Below are 26,041 nucleotides of genomic sequence, written 5' to 3'. Positions count from 1 at the left end.
AGCATCCAGCCTGGAGCGGGTCCCCTTCCCAGGCCATCAAGTGCCCCCCCCGCCCCCGAACAGAATTGCAGCTGCCTCCCTTCCCACGTCTACGGAAGATGACCGAAGGGAAGGTCTTTTGCTTTTGAACTTGACTCAAATTTTGAAGAAGTTATTTTTTCCCACAAAAAGTCTTGAGTAAGATGGGAAAACACGGAAAAGCAGAGAAGCCAAACGTTTCCTGTAACTACCCTGCCCCGCATGTAACTTGCTAGCATGCTGTTTTGTGCCCCTTAAGAGTCACTCTTGTCTAAAGGGTCACTCCTTTATCTAAAGGTCTGGAGACACGGGCAGGTACATACGTCATCGAGAACGGCTCCCATCTGCAAAGGAACAAAAGAATGTTCTCTGTGTCAGACACGGTCTCGTAGATACTTGTCACAGAAATGTATATATTTGGAGTTCCCTTCGTGGCGCAGTGGTTAATGAATCTGACTAGGAACCAAGAGGTTGCCGGTTTGATCCCTGGCCTTGCTCAGTGGGTTGAGGATCTGGCGTTGCCGTGAGCTGTGGTGTAGGTGGCAGACGCGGCTCGGATCCCGAGTTGCTGTGGCTCTGGCGTAGGCCGGTGGCTGCAGCTCCGATTCGACGCCTAGCCTGGGAACCTCCATATGCCGCAGGAGCAGCCCAAGAAATAGCAAAAAAAAAAAAAAAAGACAAAAGAAATGTATATATTTAGTGAAAATAACATCATATTTTCATTTTCTTTATATTTTTTTTGGTCTTTTTTTTTGCCTTTTCTAGGGCCATACCCGAGGCATATGGAGGTTCCCAGGCTAGGGGTCCAATTGGAGCTGCAGCCGCCGGCCTACACCACAGTCACAGCAACTCGGGATCCAAGCCGCGTCTGCGACCCACACCACAGCTCATGGCAACACCGGATCCTTAACCCACGGAGCAAGGCCAGGGATCGAACCCGCAACCTCCTGGTTCCTAGTCGGATTCGTTAACCACTGAGCCACGACGGGAACTCCTATTTTCATTTATTTTGGTTGACGGTTCTGTAAAGATCTGTAAGCATGACATATGGGCGCAACATAGTGTCTCACCTTTGTTTCCAGTTGCAGGTTCCTGAGTTCTAAGGAGCCTGAACATCTTTTCAGTAGGTTTATCGTCCTTTCTGGTTTGCTCTGCTCTGCACCGTGGGTTCGTTTCCTTTACCCAGTTGCTCTTTCTGATTGATTTAAACCATATTTTTATGGTTCGGAGAGTATTCCTGCGTCAGTAGCACTATTTTATATTCTGCTTTTTAAATAACGTATGCGAATGTTTTCCCGTGCCGTGTTCATCATTTTCTTGGCCTTCCGTTGTGGAGAGATGCATGCATGTATATTTAGGTGGATAGGGTTTGATTAGCTGGCCACTTAGGTCTGTGCAGTTTTGCATTCACAGGAACGGGGATCTGTGTCAGTCAGCAAAGTTGTGTTCCAGTAACAAATGACTCCCCAAACCTCCACGGTTTATAGCATCATAGGTTTGTTTCTTGCTCAGGTTACACGCCCACCCCCTGTTGCTATGGCTCTGCTGGCTGCCCTCATCCCTCTGGGACCCAGGCTGACGGAGCAGCCCTGCTGAGACATTGCTGGTCTCCTGGCGGAGAGAAGATGCTGGAACATGATGGTTCTTTAAGCTTCTGCTCAGAAGCGGGAAGTGCCATATATCATGGGTCCGTTCCCCTCACCTGGCATTGGCTCAAGCAAACACTATGGCCAGGCCTACAGTGGGTTGGTGGGGTGGGAAATATGCCCTCCCCCCACCGCACAGCCCTCCCCCCGACGGGGGGGGGGAGGGACAATGAGTATTTTGCACAGTGCAATTTACCACGCGGCCTGGTGGCCACTCCTCCGCCTCCTCCCTCCCTTTGGATGGTTATGCCTCAGCATACATAATTAGAAGTTGAGCTGCTGGGATACGAACAGGCACATTTGTTGCTTACATGAGCTAGGTGTTAACTGTTGCCGTATGTCTCCTGTGAAACGATAAAGAATTAATAGTCCTGATGACTTATTTATTTATTTACCATCCCCAAGGCAGGTGGAAGTTCCCTGGCCAGGAACTCTGTAACCACAGCACTGACAACACCAGATCCTTAACCCACTGAGCCACGAGGGAACTCCCTGATGACCCTTTTTTAAGCAAAAATTATTATTACATGGAAATACATCACTGCACCCCCCTCCCCCGCTCCCGTGGCTGTGAGAACTTGTCTAGCCTAATAGTCGTCCTCAGATGGCTTTGGTACTTTCCTTCTCACCGCCGCCTTGGAGGTTTGGTTTACAGGTGTTTCGTTACTATTGACAGGCGAGGTGCCTGAAGCTCAGAGAGGTTGAGAAATTTGCTCAGGGCTGCACGGCTGGTAATGAGGTGAGGCCCCGATGCCAGCCCAGTCCTGGGCTCTTTCTGTGCCATTCTGGCCTTTGGAAGCGGTGACCAAGATCTGCCACCCACTCATGCCCTTGTCCCCTCCACGACGGCCTCTTCCCTGCCCCCGCATCCCAATCCCAGTGGCTGGGTGTGCAGAGCCCTGGGGAGGAAGCACCTGGCCAGCCCCACGCTTAGGAAGGCCGTGTCCCCGAGGTGTCCCCGGGGGGCGCTGTAGAGCACGCCCTCTGAGGTTGAGCCCCTGCTGCTGCATTGGCTTAATCTGTATCGCTGACTATCTTTGGATTTGGGGAGGGGATTTACTATGTTTAGAAGAAGTTCAGGGAGCTTTACCAGTCCTTTTAGTGGGCAGATCTGAAAAGACAGGACCGTTTATTGACGAGGGTGACTTTTTCTTACCTGTGGCACATTTTAGATCAAGGGGACGGTTACAAGTGAAGCTGAGGGGCTGAAACCTGTGTGACCCTCACAGTGGGTTCACAGGAATGGCAGGATTGCCTCTGCAGCCCCTGGGGGACCTGCCCGTGTTGGGCAGGCCTCTTGCTGCTCGTTTCTGGGAGGTGCAGGTGGCATTTTCTGTCTGGTTATTCATTTCCTCTGAGTTTGCAGTCGATTCATCTGTAAGATGTAAAAACTTTCCCTGCCTACTTTTGCGTGGTTTCTGAGAAGGGCCCGTGAGATGTCACAGACGTTTAGGGCAAACTGGAAATGCCTATAATATAGTGTAAACGGATACCCTCGCCGGGATGCTAGAATGAGAAAGCTGGACAATAACAGGTGTTGGAGAAGATGTGGAAAAATAGAAGCATTGCCGGCGGGGGCATAAGATGGAGCAGCCGCTTTGGAAAAACAATTCGGCATCTGCAAACAGTTAAACGTACAGCTACCACGTGATAGAAGACACATGTTCAGGAGTTCCCGCTGTGGCTCAGCGGGTTCAGAATCTGACTCGTATCCATGAGGAGGTGGGTTGGATCCCTGGCCTCGCTCAGAGGGCTAAGGATCTGGCATTGCCGTGAGCTGTGGGGTAGGTCACAGATGCAGCTAGGATCCCACCATGCTGTGGCTGTGGTGTAGGCCGGCAGCTGTAGCTCCAATTCGACCCCTAGCCTGGGAGCTTCCATATGCCGCAGGTGCAGCCCTAAAAAGACAAAAAAAAAAAAAAAAGAAGAAGAAGAAGAAGGAAAAAGAAAACACAGGTTCACAGAAACGTGTACACAAATGTTCATGGCAGCATTACTCATAATAGCCCGAATATGGAAGCAACTCAAAGGTCCATCAGGTGATAAATGGATAAAAAAAACCACGATCTATCCGTGCTGTGGAATATTAGTCAGTCATGAAAAGGGGTGAAGTATTGACACATGCTTCATTGTGGCTGAACCTTGAAAACACGATGCTCAGTGAAAGAAGCCAGACATAAGAGGCCAGCTGGTGTTTGACTCTCTTCATAGGAAATGGCCAGAATGGGCAAATCTAAAGAGACAGAAAATAAATCAGTGGTTGCCAGGGCTAGGAGTGAGGGGGCATGGGGGGACTGCCAGAGTGCGGGGTGTCTTTCAGGGGACGATGGAAATGTCCTGAACGCGACAGTGGTGATGGTCGTACAACCCGACGAACGTACGAGAATCCACGGAATCGTAAACTTTAAAAACGAAACAAAGCAAATATCGATGGACAAAAGTAACAGATGATTGAGAGGTGACGTAAGGGAAAGGGGTGTGAACTTTGGAACCAGACAGACCTGGATATTAGTTGTGTGGTTTTGAAAACAGATGGCTTACTCGTTTTGAGCCTCAGTCTCCCCATCTGTAAAGTGGGGATAATTCCCACTTTGTAGGGTTGGGGTGCAGACGTGGATGTTTGCCTCGCTCGGCACTAGCGGGCGCTCACAGGGCGGCGGCCCTGATTGTTTGGCCACCTCTCTGCCAGCTGTGGCATCGTGGTCCCCTTGGCTCGTTGATTTAATAAATGGGAAGGAATGCCAGCTTACATTTATTGAGTACTTACTGCATACCTGTGGCTGAGAATTTATGTGTACCATCTCGCATTCTCAAAGCGACCTTGTGGCTCACTGAGATAGCTAGCGATGGACCGGGGATGGGCTTCCCAGGAGACCCGGGGTTGGGGTGTCCTGCCGGTTGGGTACCCCCCATTCATTATGCTAGTCTCTTTGTTTTGTGTACATTGGAATTTCTTTGTGATAAAAAGTTTAAAAACCAACAACACCCCGAGGTAGGTGCTGTGATCTATGTCTTACAGGTGGTGAAATTGAGGTACAGAGCCTGCTAGGTTAGACAGCAAGGCTCAGAGACAGCTCGCTGCAGTCTTGTGGATGCTGGGGCTTAGCAACCAGACTGGCAAAACAGGTCCCCGGGGCCAGCGGGCCTCCCGGGGGTACCTGGGACCCGTTCTCACCACTGCCAGAGCCGCCAAGGGCCTGGGGCTCCAGGGCCACCCAACTCTGGCTGATACCCTCCCGTTCTTTCTTATCCCGTGAGATCCAGACTTGACAGGTGGAGATTACGGGCTGGGCATTAAAGAGGGAAGACATTTTCCTTCTGCCCCTAAACGCAGGGGATTCTTGGATAATCTGGGCTTCTTGACATTGGGATGGACTTCTTTTTTTTTTTTTTGTCTTTTTGCCTTTTCTAGGGCTGCACCCAAGGCATAGGGAGGTTCCCAGGCTAGGGCGCTGATCGAAGCTCTAGCCGCCGGCCTATGCCAGAGCCACAGCAACTCGGGATCTGAGCCGCATCTGCGACCTACACCACAGCTCACGGCAACGCTGGATCCTTCACCCATTGAGCAAGGCCAGGGATCGAACCCGCAACCTCATAGTTCCTAGTCGGATTCGTTAACCACTGCGCCACGACAGGAACTCCGGGATGAAGTTCTTTCGCTTGATTATGTTGATCTGGTAAAGTCTGTGGGCACGTGACATCACTTCGTTTCTCATACCGTGACCCCCGAGAGCAGAAGGAAGCCCCAGACCTGGGTGTGAAGTTTAGCCCCTAAAGGCTATGTGACCTTGGAGAGGTGGTTTAACCTGTCTGGCCCAGGTTCCTCACCTGAACAGGAAGGCAATTAATGCTTCCTTGGCTGGTCACTGGAACCCCCGGGTCCGGCTCTCCAGGCTGCTCCAACCACGCGAGGCGCACCGCTTATGCTACAGGGCCTGTTGCTAAAAACTGCACCCCAGTCTTGCCAAGGATGTTTTCCCAGGACTGGCAGAGATATGTTCTTATTATTCATGTTTCTTTGATGTTGGGTTACTCGGCATGTCGCCTGCAGTTGGAGGGGACGTGTCTTGGAGAGGCCACATTTAAGTGGGTGTGGGATCACTCCTGGGGGAGTGGCACCCTTCGTCCCACGGGGACGCAGGCTCACAGGGGGAGCTGAACTGGCTGGGCCACCAGATCTGTAAGCGGCAGAGCTGGGCTCCAGCCCCAAGCTTGTCCCTCCCAAAGCTTTGCTTTTCTGCTGTCGCTTAGATGCCAGGGGAGTTTCCTCTGGGACTCAGTCTGCTCTCTGAAGAGCATCTGAGAAGAAACTGCAGCCTGCAGGCCCCGCACGTTTACAAAGCCTTGTGTCCATGGCCAGCTCCGTGTCCAGAGCGCCTTCCCTCCCCTGTCCCCGAGATCCTGTCCTGTTGACCCTCCTCTGAGTAAGAAAGAGCTCTTGGAGTTCCCATCATGGCTCAGCGGTTAACGAACCCGACTAGCATTCATAAGGACGAGGGTTCGATCCCTGGCCTCACTCCGTGGGTTAAGGATCCGGTGTTGCCATGAGCTGTGGTAGGTCACAGATATGGCTCAGATCTGGCATTGCTGTGGCTGTGGTGTAGGCTGGCAGCTACAGCTCTGATTTGACCCCTAGCCTGGGAACCTCCATATGCTGCAGGTGCGGCCCTAAAAAGGCAAAAAGACCAAAGGAAAAAAAAAGAAAAAGAAAGAAAGAGCTCTTATAATCATGATGATTTTATTAAATTAACCCTCAGACTTCTCTGGACTGAGTCGCCCCTTCCCCCCAACCTCCAACATCTGTCGTAAAGTCTAGACACGGAATTGGGTATGCAGTAAATCCAAATCAATTCCGTGGCAGCCCCTAAACCAAGCCTAGATAATGCATCTAGAGGGAGGTTGACAGCAGAGCTGAGCTTTAAATTGGCTGTCCAGGCGACGTTTCTTGAAAGCCTGGGCTGACTACTCAAGGGTCTAGATGCAAAATGGAAATTGTGGCAGCAGCGTAACTGCAGGGGTGTTTCTCTTTCAGGCACAGCTGTGACCGCAGCTTGGGAGCTGGGCCTTTAAGCAAAACTCTCCCCTAGAGGCGTGGAAGCTGCCCAAAGCCCTTAGAACCTTACAAAATCGGGAAGTGATTCCAAGGCTGCTGAGGCCCTGTCGTAAGATGGCCCAAGGGAGGTGGGGGAGGGCCGAAAGGGCAGGAGCTGGCAGCCAAGTGCTTCCAGAAGGAGGTGGCCCTGTGAAGGCAACGCCTGCCTCTTCATTGACCCTCGGGAACCTTCAGATCGTTTGAAAAGATCCAGGAGCCTGGAGTTTCAGGGGTCCCTCCTTGAGCCCTGCATTTCACTTGGACAGGGGTTTTCTGAGATTGAAGACAGATTTGTCATTGCTGGTGAGTAATGGATGCCTCGTCCTGGAATGAACTTGGGGGTGGGGTCGCTGCCCTGTTCAGCTACAAGGGGCACCCCACCTTCTCTGCGCAGGCACAGACTGCAGGGCCGGGCAGCTCGGGGTCCTGGGATCTGGCGATAAATCCTAAAGAGGAGAATGAACGTGAATAATACAGCCCGCAGGGACAAGGGCCCAGGAGCTCTAGGAGGAACTGATTGACACAGCCCCTGAGGGGGAGGGGGAGGGCTGGGGTGGTGCTCTTGCCTGGCTTTTAGAGATGCCAGACTTTTGGCTTGGGAAGGAATTGGCATGAGTGTGTTCCAGGCATAAGGAATAGCATGCGCTAAGGCCTCTGGGCTGCAAGGTGCCAGATGTGTTTAAGCTCTTCCTGTGCCTCCACCTCTCTCTCTGGTGGAGTTTCATTCTGTTGCAGGGCAAGGAGAGGCACAGTCTGTTCCTGGGCTGGGTTGGGCTGGCCGCCCTCTGGAGACCGGCCAGAACATTCCAGCCTGGCCTCTGAGGATTCTCTCAGTCTGTCTGTCCTGTGGCCTGAGTCCAAAGCTGTGGCATCTAAGTGGCAGTTTGCATCTCCCCCTGAGTGCCCCCGGTCCTCCTCACGGGCCGATGCTGCAGCCAGCATATGGCTGAGCCATGCGGTGGAAACGCTGGCTTTGGAGGCGGCCAGCTCCTGATCAGGGCCCGTGTGGGGCACGAGGAAGCAGGAGAACCGCTTCCTTCTCTAACTAAGATCAGGTTGAGGTTGGCAGTTTTAAAATAAGGGAAACAGGAGTTCCCATCGTGGCTCAGTGGTTAACGAATCCGACTAGGAACTATGAGGTTTAGGGTTCGATCCCCGGCCTGGCTTAGTGGGTTAAGGATCCGGCATTGCCGGGAGCTGTGGTGTAGGTTGCAGACACGGCTCGGATCCTGCGTGCCTGTGGCTGTGATATAGGCTGGCAGCTACAGCTCCGATTGGACCCCTAGCCTGGGAACCTCCATATGCAGCAGGAGCGGCCCAAGAAACGGCAAAATAAATAAATAAATAAATAAATAAATAAATAAATAAATAAATAAAAAAAAATAATAATAATAAAAAAATAAGGGGAACATTTGGTCCTTTCCATTCCTCTTTGCGTCCCCTTCCCCTTTGCCCCTGCGGCTGAACCCCCTCGCCCTAAAACACACCACCCTCTTAACTGATCCCTCTTCCTGGGCCCTCTGCTGAGAAGGTCCATCCTGAGTAGTGACCCTCTCCTGGGCGAGAAACATGCAACCTGGTGGTAATTCACACGAGTGTGTGAAGGACTCATGGAATCACATCTCCTCCAGGACACCTGGGCTGTGTGTGTGTCGGGGGCCGGGGGGTTTAGACGGTGGGCTGCCAGGGGGACAGGTGAGCCAGCCTGATGTCTGTTGGCAGACATTCACTATTCCTGCTGTTCCCAGGGTCCTCCTTTCTCTGGCTTCTGAATTTGGAAGCTCTTTGAAGCCTGCAGCGTTTTCAGGGTGGGGAGGGCCTTTGGCAGCAGGGCGGGGGGGAGGGGCCCTGGTGTGTGGGCTTATAAGCTACAGCTCCTTTGACTGCAGACCCTGGATCGAGCGCGGCCGAGGCCGGCTCAGAGTGAGCCCGCAGGAACCCACTGAAACCAAGTTTGAAGGTCAGAAGCAAAATGCATCCTTGCAGGGGTGGGGTGGGGGTTACATTGGCCACTGATGGCACATAAAGGCCATCTGTTGTCCTCTTATTGGGGTGGGGGGTGGCTGCAGGGTAAGGGGAGAGAGGAGCGGCCAGCGCAGAAAGGAAAGAGGGAGGCTGGACAGAGGGCCCCGGGCTGCAGTCTTCCTCCGCAGGTAATTCCAGAACAAGCCTCAGGCAGGTCCGCGCTTCCCCAGTTATTGAGGCCCCTGGCGCCCCAGCTCTTTGAAGTACAGACCCAGCAGCACTCGGAATCTGCACGGAGCCTGACCTATTGCTTTTTAACTAGGTTACTGTGCTATTGAAGGACCAGGGATGCAGGGTCCCTTATTAAAAACTAAACAAAACACAAGAAATGCCGAGCAAGCCACACTGGAGACTGAGTGCTCGGGTGACCTCATCCACCCCGCGGCTTTGATCTCGGAGGTTGAGGAAGATGTGTCTTTGATGTGTGCTCTCCCCACGGCTGTCACCGCCGAGGCCAGCCGTCTGCGAAGGCTGTGCTGCTCCTCTGGGCCAAGGATTAATTATGTAACAGAGCCCAGATCCCCAGGGCGGGCGGCCGCTTCACGAAGGGGCCCTGAAAGGCTCCTGCCTGAACGCCCCCAGGTGCCTTAGGATTAGCCCAAGGCCCGTTTATGGGGAAGCACGAATGAAGAAGCCACATCTGTCATGCGGGTGCATTGAGCGGTGTTTCTTAAATGGAACAGTTATTGTCTTTATGGAGTCCGGAACCGCTTCTTAGATGACACTCTGCAGGTCCCTGAAATGGAGCCCCGAGCAGAGAAATGAAGAAACGCTATCAGGCATCTGCAGCCGCTATTATACCATCTGGCAGCTCAGAAATATTTTATAATCAAGTGAGTAAGACGGGTTTCTCGCACGCCACGGTGCAGGGCACCCGTGCCACCCTCTGCTCCCCACTCTCTCTCTCTCTCCCTCTCTCTGTCTTTGGAGAGATCCTTCTCCAGCAGGAAGATACCATCTACGAGCTGGACCGACCTTGGGCAGCTCGGTCCGCTTTCTCATCCTTGATTTGTTCTTCCGGACGGGGGGCGGCGGGGGGAGGGGGGGGTACCTGTGCTCCGTGTGGGTCTGTGCACCCGCGTGAGGTCAATACGTGTGTGTCCTCCTCTGATGCTCCTTACGACGTGTCTCGGAGAGACGAGGAAATTGCACACTTGAGCTTTTTCTGAGTACAAGTGCGATACACACGTCTTCACTGTAGCATAATCAGAAAATGTAAAGAGACTAGAAACCAGCTGAATAAATGCTCCAAAGGGGCGACCCCTGAGAACAGCTGGCCCCTTGGAGGGAGATTTTCCAAGGAGCTCGAGCACCCGGATGGCCTGGTCCACACCGAGGAGGTGAGATCATAGGCACAAGTGGCCTGTGAGTCTGTGGGCACGTCTGAGTGTGCTCCCGGGGGCGGGCTGCATCTGTGTACGTGCGTGTGCTCGCGTGTGTGCGACGCCCTGGGACCCTCAGGCCTCCCTTGGTCAGAGCAGGGGCCCACAGCCTCCCCGCAGGACACCAGCTCCGTCGCGTTGGTGCTTTTCTCTGAGGAGAATGGGGGGTGCCTGTGGTCCAGCGGGAGCCGGCGGGGGGGTGGGGGGGGACACGGCTGGCCTCGTCCGGTGTTTGTTCTCAGCCGTGCTGCAGACGAGGCGTTGGGCCCCGGGGCCAGGCCCGGAAGTTCTGGGATGTAGGAAGGAATTCTTGTCGCAAGATGCCCCGTCCGCGCGCATCCTTGACCCCATCACTGCCCGTGCCTCATTCAGGACAGGCCATCGCAGCCCCCAGTGCTCACTTTGCTTGCCTGGCCCCCACCCCATGCCCCCAAGAGGCTTTTTTCCTTTTTGGATCAGGAGGCTTTTCTGTCTTCTTAAACAAAACAAACCAAACCTCTCGATTCTCTTTTTTTTCCCTTTTCAGGGCCTCACCTGCCGCATGGAGGTTCCCAGGCTAGGGGTCCAATCCGTGCCACAGCTGCCGGCCTACACCATAGCCAGAGAAACACAAGATCTGAGCCGTGTCTGTGACCTACACCACAGCGCACAGCAGCGCTGGATCCTTAACCCACGGAGCGAGGCCAGGGATCAAACCCGCATCCTCATGGATCCTAGTCGAATTTGTTAACTGATGAGCCGTGAAGGGAACTCCGAGCGTTTGTATCTTAAGTTGTGAGCTGGTTGGTGTAAAGATCAGTTGAGTGTCCCCCCGCCCCTGCCCTGACTGGGGAACTGAACCGAGGACCCCAGAGCCAAGACAGGTGTTTGTTTGCGTTATTTGTTGGGAGAGCGTTTAGCGTGGTCAGCATCGAGCAGAACTAAAAGTACCGTGTTTTCAGCACAATAGTTTGAACCCGCCCCACAGCCTGTCACTCTCTCCCTCCCCTCTGTCTCCCGTGTCTTTGAAAGCCCCCAAATCCCCCAGCACGGACGCTGGCCCTCCTCCCTCAGCCTCTTGCCCCCCCCCCCTCACCCCACCCACCGCCCAGACTCGTTTCTAAGGGATTTGTATTTATTTGCTTTGAGGGGGAGGGGGCGTGGGCTGGGGGCATCTGCTTTCATCCTCAAAGGGACATGGGCTCCCAGATAAGCTTGAGTGTTGCCTGCCTGGGATTCACTTTCAGAAGTCGCTGGAACACCTGCCCCAGGTGTGGCTGCTGGTAGAAGCTGGTTACATGGGTTCGGCCTGCCTTGTGGGCCAAAAGGAACATGTCTGACCGCCTGGGCTCTGGGGTCTAAGGCTGGGTCCTGATCTTTAGAAGGACTTGCTCACAGGGTCATTGGTTTGGTCTTTGAACCACCAGCCCTGCTCTCTGAGCGCTTCCCCAGTACCAGATGAGGCCCAGATGCAGGGCGTCCGGGGGGAGCTTCCTCACCGGCTGGCGGCTGGCTTGGATCACAGTGGTTTCATGTTAGGTAAAAAATGTGCCTCTGGGAGTTCCCGCTGTGGCTCAGCAGGTTAAGAACCCAACCAGAATCCATGAGCAAGTGGCTTCGATCCCTGCCCTCACTCAGTGGGTTAAGGATCTGGCGTTGCTGTGAGCTGTGGTGTAGGTCTCAGACGCAGCTCGGAGCTGGTGTTGCTGTGGCTGTGGTGTAGGCCAGCAGCTATAGCTCCAATTCGGCCCCCAGCCTGGGAACCACCGTGTGCCCTAAAAGGGAAAAAAAAGGGCCTCTCCGTGCCTGATAAGGGTCATTCCCGCTCGGCTCCAGCACAGGTACAGATGGCAGAGGTGGAGGAGGAAGCCAGCTTTCAAAGGGCCACATCTACTGCCCTTCATTCAGAGGTGCCTCCTGCATCCCTGGGGCTCCAGGATCTGCTGTGGGGTCTCATCGTCTTCCTTCAAGCCCAGCTCAAGGCCCCTGGTCCCTGTAGGTTTACCTGGGTTACCCCCTCTTTCCAGGGGAGGCTGAGAATTCCCAGAGTTCCCCTTCGTGTCCCCAGGATCCACTGTGTGCCTGGAAATCCATTCGGCTTCCGCTCCCCAGTCCCTTCCTTCGGTTCTGTGTCTTCATTGATTCAGACGGGGTCCTGGCTGAGCCAACTGAAGGCCAACATAAGAAAATGGAATTACACGCCTGTGGGGAGGGCGTGGGGCAGAAGGTGAAGGACGTGTCACTGGCCTGCGTTTCCAGAAGCCCTGGTCCACAAGAGAAGGACCCGTGTGCTGGGAAGCTGCTCTTCAGGGCATCATGCATTCTTTCATTCCGTTATTAGGCACCTGCTGTAAACCCAGCTTGATGCGGGCAAGGTCGACGCGAGGTCAGCAGTGGAGGAAGTTAGGTGCAGTGAGAGACACCGCCGAACCCACTTATGTTGCATGTATCAAAGCAGAAGCCCTGTGTTCCTTGAAAAATATGCTGAGCTCCGGCCAGCATCCTTCTCCCAGGATGTCCAGATCTGCCTGGTGTGATGTTTCTCAAACCCGTCTGATCGGGCAGCGTTGCTGTATTTCTAAAAGCGAGTCTGCCGCTTCAGCAACTGACCCAGCATGCGTAGCGGAGGGGCCTTAGTTTCCACCCGGTTAAGGAATGTGTTTCCGCGGTTCTTAGCGCTCAGTGAAAACAGCCGCTGTCTCGGCCCTGGAGTCCTGGGCTGTTCAGTGTCCTGTGCTGTTCCCCTACCCTGTGTCCTCGTTATTTACCTGGATAGGTGGCCCTGGGGTGCTTTTTGGCTCCGAGGACCATGTTGGCGGAGATAGTGTGGCATTCCTGAAGTTCTTCCCACTGTTACCAGGAAGTAATCGAATCCGCATCTTAAAAAGGAAATTTTATTGCACATTTCCTCTACTCTAAAAACAATATAGGAGTTCCTTAGTGGCCTAGTTAAGGATTTGGTGTTGTCACTGTGGGACTCAGGTTTGATCCCTAGCCCAGGAACTTCCGCATGGCAGGGTGTGGCCAAAAAAAGAAAAAAAAAAAGCAATATATACTCATTAGGACATCTTGAAAATACTAGATGATAAAAAGGAGAGAGGAAAAATGACATCTTGACACACCTGCCCAGGTAATCCTTGTATATTTGTGTCCAGAAAAAGCCCTCTTCTGCTACCTTCAGCCTTGGCAGTGAGTTGCTTAATCGAAAATTATTATTATTATTTTGGTCACCCTGTGGCATATGTAGTTTCTGGGCCAGGGATCAGATCTGAGCCACAGTTGTGACCCACACTGCATCTGTGGTTCGTGAGATCCTTTAACCCACTGTACCAAGCCGGCGATCAAACCTGCGTCCCAGGGCTCCAGCAGGAACTCCTGGAAAAGATTATTAAAGAAAGGATCATAAAAATGAAAAAAAATAATACAACATACCTTGAGCATTTTATTTTATTCTATTTTTTTTTTAATCTTTTTAGGGCTGCACCTGTAGGATATGGAGGTTTCCAGGCTAGGGGTCAAATTGAAGCTGCAGCTCCCAGCTTACACCACAGCCACAGCAACGCCAGATCTGAGCCTCGTCTGCAGCCTACACCACAGCACACAGCAATGCCAGATCCTTAACCCACTGAGCGAGGGCAGGGATCGAACCTGCGTCCTCATGGGTACCAGTCGGATTCATTTCCGATGAGCCGTGATGGGAACTCCTGAGCATTTTGTTTTAACATGAAACATTTCATTTTAACGTAAAGCATGTGTTCATTCTCCCACCTCCCGATTTAGGGCCCAGGCCTTTCTGGGATTTGGGAGCCACTGGGTGATGTGCACAGCCTCTTTCTCGTCGGAGGTCCTTTAATGCGTTTTCTGTGATTCTTGGTTCCTGTTTCTGTCAAGTGACGTAGGAACTGAGTGCCCGGTACATGCAGATTTTTATACATCCCTAATACACCGCTGTTTTGTCCATGCCTGATTTAACGGGAACTTTCACAAATAGTCAACTCTTATTTCATTAAAACCATTCCTTTTTAACTCCTATTCCAATGGTTTACGCGAAATGCGATTAAGTGATGTAACTGGCTAAGTACAACTGGTATAAGCAGTTTGAGGACAAACGCAGCTGTCTTACGGAGCTCAGAGTGCAGCACTCCCCCCCCACCCGCCCCCGCCAAGGATCTGGCAGGTCTGTGCCTACGGAGGGGGCTGAGCATATCGCAATCCAGGGGCATCTCGGGGACACAGTTAAGGAAGCTGTGGGTTTTTTTCTGGTCTTTTTTTTTTTTTTCTATCTATGCTCATTTTTATATATGGAACATTTTGTGTGCTTTCCCTGCTTAACTATTTGGTGAAGTCTCATAATGTTATCAATTGCAGGGTGACGTTTTTAAACTTAAACACACAACAGCTAACATCATGCTTGTGGTAAAAGACTGAACGCTTTCTCTCTAAGATCAGGAACAAGACAAGGATGTCCACTATTCAACAGTGTCCTGGAGGTTCGAGCCACAGCAGTTAGGAAAGACATCTAGATTGGGAAGTAAGAAGTAAAACTATTTATAGATGAGATGATTTTGTGTATAGAATATCCTATGGAATCCACCAAAAAACTATCAGAGTTTATTAGTGATTTCAGCAAGTTCATGGGATATGACCAATATAGAAAAAAGAATTGCATTTCTAGACACTTGCAGTGAACAATCTAAAAATTAAATTAAGAAAATGCTTCTATTTACAATAGCATCAAAGTGAATACCAATGCTTAGAAATACATTTCACAAAAGTACAAGACTTACACTCTGAAAATGACAAAAATATTTTGAAACAAATTAAAGACCTCATTAAACGGAAAGACATCCTATGTTCATGGCTTACTGTTGTTAAGATGACATTGCTCCCAAATTTAATCTGCAGATTCAACACAACCCACTATGAAAATCCCCGCTGGAGTCTTTACAGAAATTGACAAGCCCATTCTGAAATTCATATGGAAACTTCAGAGACGCAGCATAGCCAGATCAGCTTGAAAAAGAAGAACTAAGTAGAACAGCTCACACTTCCTGATTTCAAAACTTCTTACAAAGCAGGAGTTATCAAGACACTGTGGCTCTGACACAGGACAGACTTTTAGGTCCATGGACTAGAACTGAAAGTACAGAAGTAAACCCTCACATTTACAGTCCATTGATTTTTTTTTTTAAAGAGAGCCAATAATTCAATAGGGAAAGAATAGTCTTTTCAACAAATGGTGCTGGAACAAGTGGATAACCAATGAAATTGGACCTCTACCTCACCCCATTTATAAATATTAACTCAAAATGGATCAAAGACCCAAATGTCAGAGCCAACACCAGAAAACTCTTAGAAGAAAAGCAGGTCTAAATCTTCTCGGCTTTGAATCAGGCATTTGTTTCTTGTACTCGATAAAGCGTAAGGTTTAGATAAATTGGACTTCATCGAAATGAAAATCTTACTGTACCGCAAAGGACACCATCAAGAGAGTGACAAGAAAACCCACAAGATGGAACAAAGTATTTGCAAATCATAAACAGTCTAGAATTTTATCTGGACTATATAACGAACTCTAACAACCCCGTAATAAAAGACAAACCAAAAAGACACAACGAAACAAAACAAAAACCCCAAAACCAAAAAACAAAACACAACAAAAAAAAAACAAGCCAACTCGATTTTCTAGGGACCAGAATTAGAGGAAGGGATTAATTGCAAAGTGGCATGAAAGGTCTATATGTCAGTTGTTAAGGGAGTTACATAAATAAACACGTTTGTCAAAACTCGTTGACTCGAAAACTTAAGATCAGTGAATTATCCTGTGTGGCAATTATGTCACAACAAAGCTGATTTTACAAAAATTGGATTTGGCCTTTTCTGCAATCCATACTCTCTGTACGCTGATAATCTTAACATAATCATATCATTAGTCATGTCCTAAAATGTGCAAAAAATAGTTTGTGTTTAATTATAGTATCTGAGGGTTTGTGGACACGCTACCCACAAACTTAATTAGAAGACGAATGCTTTGCGTGTATTTTTCCAGCACAAATATTTCCTTATCCTCATCTACCTTGCATATCTTTTAAATAATGTAGGAAATGCAGCTTAGAACTGTTTCTTGGTCAGCCACAGGTCATCTTTAACATTAAATGAGGGAGTTCCCGTCGTGGCGCAGTGGTTAACGAATCCGACTAGGAACCATGAGGTTGCGGGTTCGGTCCCTGCCCTTGCTCAGTGGGTTAACGATCCGGCATTGCCGTGAGCTGTGGTGTAGGTTGCAGACGCGGCTCGGATCCTGCGTTGCTGTGGCTCTGGCGTAGGCCGGTGGCTACAGCTCCGATTAGACCCCTAGCCTGGGAAACTCCGTATGCCGCCGGAGCGGCCCAAAGAAATACCAAAAAAAAAAAAACAAACCATTAAATGAGTCTTGAGATATAATGGGACATATATCTCAAGATATAATTATGAGTTAAACTTGATGGAAGATTTTATTTTTACACATGGGCAAAGGCTTTGAGGAGACATTTCTCCAAAGATGATCTACGAAGGGCCAGCAGGCATGCGACAGGATGCGGAGTGTATCCTCAGTCATTCGGGAGACGCAGATCACAGCCACCACGAGGGGAGTTCCCTCTGTGGCTCAGCAGTGGTGAACCCGACGAGTATCCATGAGGGCGAGGGTTTGCTCCCTGGCCCCACTCAGTGGGTTAAGGATCCAGCGTTGCTGTGAGCTGAGGTGTAGGTCCGAGACGCGGCTTGGATTCTGAGTTGCTAGGGCAGGGGTGCAGGTGGGCAGCTGCAGCTCCAATTCAACCTCTAGCCTGGGAATTCCACATGCCACAGGTGCAGCCTTCAAAGGAAAAATAGCAAACCCCCCAAAAAGTCAGAGCAGTACAAGGGTTGGCAAGGACTTGAAGACACGGGTGCCTTCATACGCTGCTGGGAAGGATGAAAATGGTGCCGCTGCTTTAGAAAAGAGTCCAGTGACTCTTGGCAAGGTGAGATGGAGCGTTGCCAGAGGACGCAGCAATGCCATTCGCAGGGACATGTCTCAGAGAAGTGAAGACGTGTGCACTCGTGAAAACGCGTGCATGAACGTGGAAAGAAAAGAACCCAGATGTCCGTCCGCTGATGAAGGATAAACAGAAGCAGTGTGTCCATACGGTGGACTATTATTTGGCAATAAAAAAGAGAGAAGCCCTTCTTGCTCCGGCACAGGTGGGGCTTGAAAGCAACAGGCTGAGTGAATGAAGTGAGTCACCAAAGACCACCTATCGTGTGATGGCCTGTATGTGACAAGTCCAGGATGGCCCATCTACGGAGACAGAAAGTAGATTCGTGGTTGCCTAGGGCTGGGGTTGGGAGGTTGGGAAAAAAATGGAGAATGAGTGCTAATAGGTACAGGATTTCTTAGAACTGATTGTGGTGATGGTTGCCCAACTCTGTGCAACTCTTTTTTTTTTTTTTGGTCTTTTTTTCAGGGCCGCACCCACGGCATATGGAGGTTTCCAGGCGAGGGGTCCAATCTGAGCTGTAGCTGCCAGCCTACACCACAGCCACAGCAACGCAGGATCCGAGCCGCGTCCGAGACCTCCACCACAGCTCACGGCAACGCCAGATCCTTAACCCACTGAGCGAGGCCAGGGATCGAACCTGCAACCTCAGGGTTCCTAGTCAGATTCGTTTCTGCTGCACCATGATGGGAACTCCTGTGCAACTCTGGAGTTACATGCTTAAAATTTGTGCGTTGTATGGTATGTAGATGATACCTCAAAAAGCTCTTATTTTAAAAAACAAACCAAATACCCGGAGCACTGCTGTCTTCCTCTCTCCCCATGTCAAATTTCTAGTAGAAGGAGGGTCGCCTTTGGAGGTGTTGGGACCCTCCTTTCCTCCCCCCAGTCCCTTTAAGCCCTTCGTAGACTGTGGAACACACCACCTTGACCCCCACCCATAGATCACCAAAACATCCCCTCCTAGTCTTGAGTCCCTTTTTCTCTGTTGTAATGGGCTGCTTCCCCAGAAGGTTTGTGTCCGGATCTAAATTCATTATCCCGGAAGCCGTCGACCCCATCCCCCATCAGCCAGTTGCCTTGGCACAGGTCCCGCGTGCTGGCCTGGCCCTTCCTCTGTCGCCCTCTGGGGACATCTGGGATCTGGTCTCCCTGCCAAGGGGTCAGGAGAGCCAGCAGCAGCCAGCCCAGGCCTCCTGGGAGAGGTGGGGAGAGGCGGGGTGTGTGCTTCCAGAAGGAGGCATCTTGGGAGCCTCTCAGTTCTGCCGGGGTCGATTTGCAATGTTGTGTTGGCTGCGGGTGTACATCAAAGTGATTTTGTTATGTGAATATGCGTATGTACATATATGTGTGTGTGTGTATATATTCTATTTAGATTCTTTCCCATTATAGACTCTTACAAAATATCAAATACGGTTCCCTGTGCTAGATAGTAAATCTTCGCTCTTTATCCTCTTTTACATAGAGCGCTGCGTATCTGCTAATCCCAGACGCTTAATTTATCCCTTTCCCCTCGGGGAACCATAAGTTTGTTTTCTGTGTCTTTGAGTCTGTTATGTAAGTAAGTTCCTTTGTATTATTTTTTAGAATCCACATATAAGTGATATCTCATATTTGTTTTGGAGTCAAGAAGGGGCGTTTTTGAGTTCCTGTTGTGGCGCAGCAGGAACGAATCTGACACGTATCCGTGAGGATGCAGGTTCGATCTCTGGCCTCACTCGGTGGGTCAGGGATCCGGTGTTGCCGTGAACTGTGGCCGTAGGTCTCAGACACAGCTCGGATTCAGGGTTGCCATGGCTGTGGGATAGACGGGCACCCGTAGCTCTGATTGGACCCCTAGCCTGGAAACTTCCATATGCCACAGGTACAGTCTTAAAAAAAGGAGGGGGAAAAAAAAAAGAAGGGGCATTTTAATAGCAACAATTACAAGGAAAAGTGTAATCTCCAAAGAAAAGGCAGTTCCCTGAATGGATGCGTTTAATTGCAGAGAACACCCCACCACTGTCGCTAGTCTTCTCTTTGCCAACATGAGTGTCAGGGACCCTGGTGTGGGGACACTGTTCAGAACCCTGTGGCCTGGGCGATCTACAGAAGGCGGGATCCACTTTCTAAGTAGGTCCAGATTCTGGGAAGTTTTCTTTTATTTCACTTTTTATTGTAGAAAAATTCAAACATACACCGTTGCAGCGAGAATGGTAAAATGCATGGTGGGAGATTAAAGGCCTGGGGCTGCTGGGGATGGGTTACCTTGAAGGCAAAGACATGGGTTTGTCACCTGCCAGAGGCTCAGGATGGACAGTGGAACCAACACTAGCAATTACCTATGGCTTCCCTGAAGAAGCCCCACTGCCCTGGAACTACAGGGCCAAGCCCGGCCCCCTGCTTGGTTTTGCAAATAAAGCTTTATTGGAATAGGTACCTTCATGAACGCCATGACGCCATCACCTTTGGCTGCTCTGGCTCAGCAGGCAGAGTTGACGAGTGGGGTGGAGACCCTACAGGCTGCAAAGCCTCCAACTTAGACTCTTTGGCTCTTGACTGAAGAAGTTTGTTGACCCCTGGCCTGGGACGTGGAATCCTGGGACCCAGGACTTGCTGAGAGAGTGTGTATTCTAAGCATCCCACCCCTATGCTTGGATCCTTTTTACTGTAGTTTTTGTGAAGCGATTCCCTCATCTGCTCTGGGCTTGCGTTCTCCCAGTGACGGGGAGCTCACCCCCCAGCAGCAGTGCATTTCAATGTGGTGCAGTTCTAAGGCTGACGCACTCCTCAGCTCGCTTTCCTGAAGCTTCCACGCACAGGTCTTCGGAATTAGCCCTTCAGGCCCAGTGGAAATCTGTTCCCCTTCCTCACGCACAGCCCCTCTGCCCCACACGTACCCGTTCCCTCTTTCCTTCATTCCACAAGTGTTTTCCGAGGGCCTCCCACCCATCAGGCAGTTTAAAAAGTCCTCTTAGGAGCCTCTGACGCCTTCGCGTTCCCCTTAATGTAAGTGGCCACTTCACTCGGCTGCTCGCTTGAAACGGAACCTCTTGTCTCTTCTCAGAACTTCTGGGCTGAAACCAGGCCCGCTTGACCAAATGGAGGCCATGGCCAGGGTCAGCCACCTTACAAGTTCACGTGCCAGGGTGTCCTGAGGACCCTTGTTCTTGTGCTGGGAGTGAACCTGGCTCCCAGACTCTTTGCACAGCTGAAGGCGGAGGCCCCGGCCTCAAAGCCATGTCTGTTGGCTTTGAATCTCACCTTCTTTTCATTGTTCCCAGGGTCGAGGCAGGGTCCGGGGTTCTAGCTACTTAAACTTCCTTTTTGCTCCTTTCTGGTTCTTGCACAGGCTCTAGGGATGGGCTGTGTGGATGCGGGCTTCTTGCCCAATCACCCCAACTTTCCAAGAGCACCGGATCCTCCTGTGCAGCCTGTGGAAGGGTCTAGTGTGAGAACGTGTGGTGCAGCCTTGGCCATATCCTCACGAGTCCTCTGACCGATGAGCCCACTGAGCCTCCTCCGTGTGCCCAGTTCTGCGTTAGGTGCTGGGGAGACGAAGATGGGGGAGACGGTATCCTTGTGCCTGGCAGCTCGCAGATGAGTGGAAGGTCAGGAGACAAAGTGGGCACATGTGCCCAGCCTTCTGAAGGCCCCCGGGCACAACAGGCGGGATCTTCTTGCATGGGTGGCAGCTGCAAAGAGAGAGGTCATTTGGACTGGGCTTTGATGGGTGCATAAGAGTTTGCCAGGATGGTCACACAATCAACTGCCTGCTAAAAAGTAGGTGAGGAACAGCCTTGGTGTTCAGTCGTGACAACTTCTCCCGGGGACAGTCTGTGTTCGTTTATGTGGTGACACCTTAGAACTGGCTGAGAAAATCAATAGCTGTGTGACTTCCTTTATCTGCTTACCGCCTGGGGCTTGAGGAGGCTGAGAAGATAGTTTTCCGAAGACATTGGAAGAGTGCTCCATGCAGACGTGTGCATTTTTCTTCCTGAAAGATCTTATTAAGGTTTCTTTTGGCTCCGTGCGGGGGGGCCCCGAAGGCTTTGCTCTGAGGTCTCAGAAGTCGGTACCTGTTTTCTCTTATTTGGCGATGGGGCCCCTGGCAGGGGTGGGGGGCCCTGCCTTGGAAAGTGTCTCCTCGCCCCTGAGAACATGAGTCATGTAGCAGTAATTTACCTCCGGACGTGTGCAGAATGGGACGCTGTTGATTTGTGGACCTTTTGGCAAAACATGCTCGTTTGTAGCTGCTAAGAGAACCGGCCTGAAGACATTCCAAGGGAAGCCCGAGTCGGTGGTCACGGGGGAGGCTCTGCCCCGCTCTCCACACGTCGGGGAGACGGGGGAGAGGGATGCAGGGCCGGTGACAGAGCTAAGGAAGGCGGGAGAGACAGAGGGATGCGCAGAAGGAGAGTCAGAAAGAAATAGACATGGGGGGGAGGGGGACAGAGATGGGACAGAGAAAGGCAGAGAGATGTGGGGACAGGGAGTTGCCACTGCGGCTCAGCTGATTAAGATCCCGACTGGTATCCATGAGGACACGGGTTCGACCCCTAGTCTCGCTCAGTGGGTTAAGGATCCGGCGTTGCCTTGAGCTGCGGTGTATGTAGGTCGCTGATTCGGCTTGATCTGGTGTTGCTGTGGCTGTGGGGTAGACCGGCAGCTGCAGCTCCCATTCGACCCCTAGCCTGGGAACCTCCATATGCCGTGGGCGCGGCCCTAAGTAATAATAATAATTTTAAAAAAGGGATGTGGGGACAGACAGGGAGAGAGATGCAGAGACACGGTGGCAGAGATGGAGAGATAGGGAGGGAAAGAGATACGCACAGGGGGAGGCGAGCGGAGACAAGGTGGGAGGGACACGGGGAGACGCAGGGCCCGAGAACGGGGGAGGGGAGGCAGGGAGAGCCTGCACCCCCGAGTTCCCTGCACCCCGGCCTCCCCCCTCCTTGGGAAGCACACGGGCTTCTAAGCTGCCGGGTGAGCCCCTGCCTCCGGCTGGAGCGGGGACAGCGCCGCCCCATCCTCCCGCCCCCCGTGGGAGGAGCCTGGCTGGGAGGCCCCGCCCCCACCTGCTCTCAGCTCCACCCAGAGCCCCACGTGGATCGGAGCCCTGAGGGCTGGACCGGAGAGACCTGGCCAGTCCCGGGGCTGACTCGCTGGCTTCTGTGGGACCCGGCGTGCGCTTTGTACTCCCGCTCGAGGATCCTGCACCGAACGCCGGGGTAGGTTCTGTGGGCGAGGGTGGGCGAGCTGCTGACCCCTCTGGCACGCCCACCGGTGCCAGGCCTCTTCTGTGCTTGTCGGGGGTGCGTGTTCACTCATTCATTACTTTGCTCTTCTGATTCTAGCCATAACCCTGTGAGCCAGGTGTTTGTATTGTCTCTGTTTTAGACATAAATTGATGCCCAGCAAGGTTTGGTAACCTGCTTCAGGACACACAGCTCCCAAGCCCAAAGGCCTGGGGGGTGGCGGCTTTGAATTAGGCCTCAAAGGAGAGGCTTGAAGTGGGACAGTGGGGGCGCGCCAGACCTTGTCGGTGGAGACAGGGTGCTCCGTGCTGGGGACCCAGGTGCAGTGTCACACGCACTCGGTCCCACAGCCACTCCAAAAGGCTAAGAGGCAGAGCTCTTGTGGCTCAGCGGGTTAAGGGTCTGGCATTGTCACTGCAGCGGCTCAGGTCGCTGTGGCTCAGGGTTGATCTCAGGCACTTCCACATGCCTCAGGCACAGGAGAAAGAAATGAAGGGAGAGAGGCAGGCAGGCTAAGAAGCTGGGCAGGATGCTCCCCAGGTCTAGCCCTCAGCAAGCCTATACAGCACCAAAGAGCGCCCCGGCGTTGATGGCACTAAGCGAACGGCCATGGTCCTGAGAGGCCTCCGCCTTTATTCTCCAGGCGCCTCCCTTGAGTGCTAGGCCTGGCCCTGCCCCGGCCTCCCCAAGGTCCAGCTCTCACCCCGGGCTCCTGTGAGCGTCTCAGGCCGGATCCCGTTTGGGGATCACACCGTGGCTGGCTACCCATCCTCCAAATCCTAGCTGTAAATCCTCATCTTGAAAGCTGTTTAGACAGGGATGCTCTCCATGCGTGGAGTGGGTGCCTCTTGCACCCACCACGAGCCGACTGCATCCTTTTAGAAAAGGTCCGGTGGCCGAGTGGGATGGAGGAGGAGTGCTCGGTGCATGAGGGGCCAGGTAGCTGGAGGTGGCCGGGGAGGGGGGTAGGGAGAGCCTGCAGGTAAGGCTTCGAGAGCGAGTTGACACGCCCGGGTCTGGCATACACCGTCTCCGCTTTCCTTCCTTCCTTCCTTCCTTCCTTCCTGTACTAGCGTTTTCCTTATTCATTTGCAGCATCTCCTCATCTTCCTCCATATATGGTGTGAGCTGTGCCGTGCAAGGCCCGCGTCTCCTACCTTCCGTGGTGCTGATGCGGGCCGGGAGGCTGAGCAGGTGTGGATGACACCCCAGATGGATGCGGGAAGGAGTGGCCCCTTGTGGGCTCGGCGCCGGCAGAATTCTGCCCTGATGGGTTTCACGGCATCGCTGGGGATGCGTTTCCCCCAAGGAGTGAATTAGAAAGAGCAGAAATGCCTCTCGCATCGTTATTAGATTACCCTAAATTGAGCGTAGAGCCAGGATGTTCTTTTAAACATCACGACTCTGCCTCCCCGTGAGGTGTTTTCGAAACGATGTTATTTACTCCTGTTGTTTTCCCCGCTTGCCGTTTAGAGAAGAAAATCGAGAAATCATGTTTCTCTCGCCCACACAAGCCCCTCCCCAACAGCAATAACAACGAGCAGGTCTTGGTCCTCCCGTTAGGAAACGGCGCAACTTCTTATGCAGAAAGGATGTGTTCCCACGGGGAAGGAGGAGGCCTAAGGAGCAGCGGGGGCGGGAGCGTGGCCACGCCTTCCCAGGTGTACCCGCCCCCAGGGCGCTGCCCCTGCAGGACCCCAGCCGTGACCTTGAGCTGTACCTGCCCATCATCTTCCTCCAAGCCAGCTACCTTGCACGTTCCCCAGAAGCCCTCCTCCTGGTCCATGGCGAATTTGCTGGAAGGAGGAAAAGCGTTTTCGGCTCAACGTGGCCATGACAGCGATGACATGGCCTCCCTTTAGAAGCAGGGGACAGATGTCATGTCAGGATGTCAGGATAGCTGGGTCAGGCGCTACCTTCTTTTCTCTTTTTCTTTTTTTCCCAGAAAAGGATATTTATTATTCAAGTAACTGCAAAGAGGAAACCAGATGGTGGTGGCGGCAGGGGCCAGGCTGGGACAAATAATGGCTGCCTTCTCCCTGGCAGAACAGTCAGCACAGCCCCATGTCCTTACTCTGCTGCAGCATCCTAGGGGCAGGGCCTGGATCTGGGACGGTCTGGGACCCAGCCTGCTTTGCCCCCGGCCCTTCCCCCAAGAGAGCCCTGGGGGAGGAGAAGGCAGGAGGAATAGGAGGCAGTGAGGATGAAACACGTGACACTGGTGGCAGCAGCAATAACCGGTGTCTAAGAATGAAACGCGGAACAAAAACCACACACCTGGAGTTCCCGCTGTGGCTCAGCAGGTTAAGAACCTGACACGGCATCCATGAAGATGCGGGCTTGATCCCTGGTCTCGCTCAGTAGGTTAAGGATCCGGCGTTGCCAGGAGCTGTGGTGTAGATCGCAGATGAGGCTCGGTTCCCACATTGCTGGGGCTGTGGGTGTCGGCCAGCAGCTGCAGCTCCGATTCAAACCCTAGCCTAGGAAGCTCCCTATGCCGCCGGTGCAGCACTAAAAAGCAAAAAGCAAAAACAAAAAAACCCCCAAACCCAAAAAACAAGTTGCAATGTCATCACACATTCCTTTGGAAGACAAGTCCCCTGTGACAGGAAACCAGCCACCTTCCTAGTACGAGGGCTGAGCCCCATGCCCCGTCCAGAATGGTCTGTCCCTTGTTCCAGGGTGGTTGGTCTGGAGCCTCACCTCTCCCCTCTTTTCCTCCCTGCCCCTCCCTCCCTCTCTCTTCATCGCATTTTTTGCTTCTTGGTCAACAGCCTTCTGTCGCTAGATCTTATGTGCTGTGCACATGCGAGGGGCTGGGCCCCTGCGGGAAACGAGAGGGCTGGGGGCTCCTCTTTCCATACGTCTTAGGTCAGGACAGATGAGACTCCCCTAGAAACCCTGGGGTGTATGGGCATCGGGGCGTGGTCACAGGTGGTGCAAGAGCTCCGTCCCTTGCTGGACGGGGCTTGGGTGGGTGGGTCCGAGAGAGACCAAGACAGTTTCACTTTCTGTCCCGCATCTAGCCAGAGAAGTGTGCAAGCTAACTCTCATTTTGCTCTGACTCTGAAATGGACCGTTCTCCTTGCCCTCCCAGTATTGGAAGGAGAACTCCCAGCCAAGGATCGTGGCCAACCCCCTGTGCTGGGGTCTTCCCTCCCTCTCCTCACCGGTTTGTGACCCTTTGGACACTTGAGACGGTTAATTCCTCAATGGCTCGGTAGCTGATTTCCTAAGATCTGAACAGAATGCTTCACGTTATGCTTACAGCCCCTCTTACAGTGTCAATGCTACTCCATTATCTATAAGCATTTCAGGCTGGGATCTCTTATGGTGACTATTGTCTTTGGCTAATAACATTAATAACATTTCCATAGCTCTTGAAAGCTTACCAAGTGCTTTCATCTACATCAGCTAATTGGATTCTCGCAGAATCCCTAGGCGCTGGGGCGATCAGCTCTCATCATGGGGAACCGGAGACTCTCAGAGAGGCTGACCGAGGCTCCGATGGTCACGCAGCTAATCCTCGGTGCATCAGGACCTCGGTGCTGGTGCACCCTGACCCCGCGGTCCTTGAATTTGGGTGGCTCAGCCAGCCCATCTTCATTTGTTTATTTTTTTAATTTTAATCCAGGTGTAGTTG

At 52.3% G+C, this 26,041-nt stretch overlaps 1 protein-coding gene across 2 annotated transcripts in view; it reads left to right on the top strand.

Moving 5' to 3' along the window:
* Nucleotides 1-26,041, top strand: part of HPCAL1 (hippocalcin like 1) — a 113,895-nt gene that overhangs the window by 27,807 nt on the left and 60,047 nt on the right. Inside the window, exon 1 of one of the 2 annotated variants that reach the window (XM_047782659.1) lies at nt 6,449-7,059. The exons of the other annotated variant lie outside the window; for it this stretch is intronic. The gene's annotated coding sequence lies outside the window, so the exon portion shown is untranslated. Of the gene's footprint in view, nt 1-6,448; nt 7,060-26,041 lie in introns of those variants that run through there. 2 annotated transcript variants of the gene reach the window in all.

Source organism: Phacochoerus africanus, chromosome 5, assembly GCF_016906955.1.
Source record: "Phacochoerus africanus isolate WHEZ1 chromosome 5, ROS_Pafr_v1, whole genome shotgun sequence".
In the NCBI taxonomy this organism is placed as follows: Eukaryota; Metazoa; Chordata; class Mammalia; order Artiodactyla; family Suidae; genus Phacochoerus; species Phacochoerus africanus.
The sequence above is the reverse complement of the archived record's forward strand: the minus strand, read 5'-3'. Positions and strand labels throughout refer to the sequence as shown.